Source organism: Corvus hawaiiensis, chromosome 1, assembly GCF_020740725.1.
Source record: "Corvus hawaiiensis isolate bCorHaw1 chromosome 1, bCorHaw1.pri.cur, whole genome shotgun sequence".
NCBI lineage: Eukaryota > Metazoa > Chordata > Aves > Passeriformes > Corvidae > Corvus > Corvus hawaiiensis.
The window spans coordinates 44,815,600-44,820,928 of record NC_063213.1 but is presented as its reverse complement, the minus strand read 5'-3'; positions in this window follow the sequence as shown (position 1 = coordinate 44,820,928).

Below are 5,329 nucleotides of genomic sequence, written 5' to 3'. Positions count from 1 at the left end.
GTCCTTGTGTTCCAGCTGCTCTGTTAGTCAGGCTGAAAGGAGCAGTGCACAGTAGACAGGAGAGCTGTGAGTCTTCCTCTGTTTTGATGGTCTGAGTTGGTTCACACTCAAACCACCACAGCTACAAGGATGAATCCTGAGAGGTGCTCAATCAGCTCCTGCTTTGAATGAACTCACTTTCTGGTTTCAGAAAGGAAAGCAACCAAAAAGTTGCTGAATTCCTACCTTAGGTTTCTTAGATATTTATACAAAATTAGTGTATAATTATGGAAGATTCTGGGCTCTACCAAACCCTCCTTCTCCAGTCTGTATCACTGTGAGTCAGCCTGTGCTGCTTTGATACAGCAGCACACCAGGTTTGTTTATCCTGCAGTGTGTACTGGACAGAAATATGGAGAGGGGAATGTCTGCATCTTATTAGGCATAAACTTGCTGCTATAAAAGTAACCATTCCACCATGGGGTTATTAAAGATCATTAATTTTTTGGCACCCATACCATGTTCTTGCTGAATGCTGCATGATTCCAGGACGTGCAGGGTAGAACAGAAAAGCATTTGCAGAGCTTGTTGATGCTCCTGCTTCTAGTACCACATGAGCAAGTCTGAAAGAATGGAATAATGAACAACTGGAGATTTCAGCTCTCAGGACCCTCCACTTAAGAGGCCGAAAAACATGCAGCTTCATGCACTAAAATACTTTTTTGGGATTTAGTTCCAAAGGAGACCATTATCACCATAAGTTAGGCTAAACAAATAAATAGCATTACACATATTTGCTATGCTTAAGGAAAGTAGTAGTATTTATTTGTGAAACACTTGCAAAGTGTGTCCCAAAGAGCTATTCTAACTCTGGGTATGTTAAAATTGTTAGAACAAGACCTTCTAGCCCTACTGGAGTTTGCTTGAGGCACATTCCGCTGTCTCCTCCCTGAGAAGAGCAGGCATTAAATATTAGAGTGTGTTCTCATACCTTGTTCCCTTCACCCAAAACAGCCACCTCTTGCAGAGAGACATTGGGAAAGTTTGAACAGGCAGTACTAAACACAAAGGATTAGCAGGAATTATCTACTCTCCACTCCCACCCTGGTCTTTAAGTAACACCAGATGTGTCTGTCTGACCCGGGGTGACCAGCAGGAACCTACGGTACCACCACACCTCGGTGGGTGCTGGCAGTGCGTGCTGGAGCAGCAATCCCAGCACTGCCCTGTTCCTAAACAACCCTGCAGTCTTGTGAGTGAAGCTACTTACCACGTACTGAGGAGCTGTGAGAAGCCTTCAGCAAGGCTGATGTTCACACTGGTAACATGCAGCCCATCATCTAATGGATACGAACAGATTTATTAGAGCTTCCCGAGCCGTTCCTGTCTGAGACTGGAACAAAACCAAACCAGGACACAAGGATTTTTGAGACAGAGGAAGTAGAGCTGAAATTGAGAGTACTCAGTCTGCGGACCAAAGTGAAATCAGGATCTGGGAATTTGTACTGATGCTAAAGAAACTTCCTCTCTGAGACAGCAGGGGATGGTGTCTTTAAAGGGCCTTGACACTGGGAAGGGGAAAGACAACCATAGGAACTGTCTGTCCAGGCAGGAGTAACAGCACGAGTCAGAGGGCTTGGGAGGTTCCTCGTAAGGGATCCGCTGCTTCAGGATTCACAGTGATTTTTCCAGGTGGATGTTGGGATACTCTCCTTACAGGGAGAGAAACACCAGAAAGCACATCAAAAGAAGAGATGGAAAACAGAACCTTGGAGTTAAGCTATCAAGAGGCATGGGAAGAGGCTGAGGTGACACAATCTGTTCAGACCAGAGACCTTCACAATGCCCAACCGGGCATAAGCTCCTTTAGGCAGATCTCAGCCAGTGAAATGAAAACCCCGGATATTCACAGGCTGAACTGAGTTATCGCTCCATCAAGTTTTTAATAGTCAGCAACACTGAAAATACTTGAGAGAGTCACTGTGCTCTCCTTTCTCCCTGCCATGGGAGAGCGGGTGTGGGCAACGCAGGTCAGAAATCAGAGACAACAGTGGGACCCACAGCAAATGAAACACACTCTTGGCAGAAGAGATTAGTAAAGTTGAATTCATTTAGACTTTAATAGATTAGGAAGATTTTTAAAATTTTAAGAAAATTATGCTGACAGCTTGAGTAACAAAGTTTGGCAAGGGACAGAAAATACATGGCAGGATACATGAATCACTAGATTTTGCTTTAGAACTATTTAAGCTATCTAATCCATTCTTTTAACCTAGAACACCTGAGATGTAAGACTTATGTCAGATCCCAGGTACACTGAGAAGAAAATCTGCCTGTCTGTCCTTTGACAAGGCTTCAAAGCAGGTTTTGTTTTGTTCTGTTGTAAACCTGAATAGTGAGATTTCTGGCTGCATCTATTGCAATTTTAATTTAAAAAAGAAAGATTTTAAGGTGTTTTATTCTTCTTTAAATATTTAGTGACACCATCAATGTGAAGACAGTTTGAAAGGCTCTTTAGGTTCTCTATTATTCAACTATGTTTACAGTTACATGGGGGAAAACTGCAAGATCTCCTTCCCAACCTCAGCTTGAAAATTGCATGGAATGGAGCGAGCTAAATTTATCCTAATGTAAAATAACACACAGCACACCAGGGAAGCATAGAAAATTTAAATACTGCTTTATTTGAAGACAAATAGTGTCCTAAAGAGACTGGGATACCAGGTTGGAAAGAGTTGCAAGAAACCTTCAAGTCCTGCAAGCAGGGACAGTCGTCTTTCCCTGTCAGGAAAGTTCAGTTGTGAGATGAGCTGTAGAATTTGAAAATTTTAGTCACATTTGTAACTAACCTTCCCCAGGGAAAGGAAACCAAAACACTCCTGTGATCTTGCTGGGCTCTAGACTGCTGAACAACTGAACAAAATGCTCTTTGCATGGCTGCCATTTCAGACTGTTTTTCTCTCAGTAGGTCTGAAAGGGAGCACAGATCAGGCTGGGGGCCTGGGTGACATTCACAATGCTCAGCCAGGCATTTCCTTCTCTTGTTAGGCAGTAAAATGAAGGGATTTTGTGATAAGGCTTACAGATTCTCATAAATACAGTAACAGGATAGTTTCCTAAGAACAGCCAGTTGTTTCGTTGTTTAAAATTAATGCACAGTGATACCTTTGCCCTTAACATTTGAAAACATACAGATATTATAGTGAGAGGACTCCAGAAAAAGCAAAAAGCTAATGCTATCAGCTAACAAGGAGGCCTGTGCCATGTCTCTTCTCATTCCATAGTCTGATTGGAAAGAACCCACAAAGATCATTGAAGTCCAACCCCTGGCCCTGCACATGATCATCCCAGGGATCACACCACATTCCCAAGAGCATTTAACGCCTTGGATTTCAGTCTGTAAAGTCTGGAGCCCCATGTTTTATAAATTCTCATCTTGTCTGATTCAGAGTCACAGCTACACACTTATATACAACAAAATGTTTTCCATCCCAATCAGAATTCTTCTCCAACTGTCCTGCCAGCTTCTGCAGCATTTTAAAGAGGATTATAAGGAAATCATCACAAATCACTGAGACTACTGCAAGAAGCAATAACCACTGATCTTGGATTTAAGGATTTGTATGAATTGGCTTGACCAACTTTAAGAATTTAAATACTTACTTTTTCGTGATATTAATATCAATTTTGCCGAGTTTAAATTCAGATCTATGGAAATTGTGTTAGAAGTTTAAACTACTTATTAAGAGATTAATAAAGGCCCTTCTCTCCAACATCTAGTTAGTCTGATTGCAACAGGACTGGATGGATTATCAGAAATTACTGTCAGTGGGAATCAATGCTTTTTAACCAGAAGTGTGATAGCATTTCTTTTGTGGATACATACCATCGGCAGAGGCCCAGGGCAAAGTGGTGGGAGATGAGGAAGATCCTCCTGCTGCTCCTCCAGCTGTAGCCAGGGAAGCCCATGGAGGTCCCTCGCCCACCCTGTGGTACATGGAGCCAAAGAGCACGACCTCCAGTTCTCCAGAACTGCTGCTTCCATAAACACCCTTTTTATTTAGGTTTCAGTTTTTAAAGATGTGAACTTCACTGATCCAAACATGGAACTGAGTTAGTATGGGCTCCCTGCAGACTGTTAAAAATGTTCCCTGATAGAGACAGACTTCTCACAAGTAAATGCCAGCCAGTTCTTTGGGCAGTATTCACTGCCACTTCCCATGTTTCTACACTCTGATCCTCTCACCCAGTTGTTGCAGGATCAGCAACAGAAAGGTCACCACACTTTTTTCTGCAAAAGAGAAGCTGAGTTACCCAAACCCTTGTGTTATCCCCAACCAACTGCATTTAATGAACCTTCTCTCATTTTTTTTGTATAGTAGATAGATTTAATAGAGCATGTTATTCTGGATTACTACAGCAGTTGTTGTCTTTAAATGGGTACAATCTGGGCAAGACAGGAAGGCTAATGCCTCTCAAAACCAGAATTAATTGGGTTGGAGAATCTGTAAACATTATCTCAGTCTCCTTTTTAGTCATCTTCCCTACAGTTTAGGTAACAGCTTTGGGATCTTTAGTGCTCCTTTTAACATCTTTGTAGAGGTATTAATTTTTACATATTAACTTGTTTTTCAACTAAACATTTGTTAATTCTCTAGCCTGGTAGCCAAAACCAGAATATAGACAAGTCAGAATTTTAAACAAAATAAATGACCAGAAAAAAACCCCCAAACAATTGCAACCAATCTAAGTTTAAAAGGTGCCTATAATAAAAGCTCTGACTGTTCCACATACATTTATACAACTATTTTGGAGACACCTAAGCATGGGAAGATGATAAAAAGTTACAGGAGGAAATACAAAGCAAAGTCAAGATTTTATATGGAATTACAAGAAAAATCTCGATTGCAGTAGGGTTACTCTCAGGGGGAGACAGACTGATTCTTCATCTCATCAGCATCCAGCATTTATCCTGCAACATGACACTCTAAAAGTAACAGCTCAACCTATGAGGTTAATACTGACTTGGCATTTTCTCCTGCAGAACATTTATCCTGAGAACGGAAAACCCATAAAACATCCCAGAAGTCAGAGTACACAGAAAACTGAGCAGAGCCAGCTGTCCTCATTCCTTAAGTTCACTTGACTTTTTTCCCCCCCAGAACAAAAAGGGTTTCTTTGATTGTAATATATTGCTTCAGTAGTCCAGCCAAGGCTCACTGCTCTCCCTTGCTGAAAATCCAAGAGATTGTTTGGATGAGGGCTGTAAGAGTAACTGTGCACTATTCATCTGTATACAATCAGGAGAATTTCTTTTAGAAAAATGGAGGTTCCAACGTAATTTTCTGGA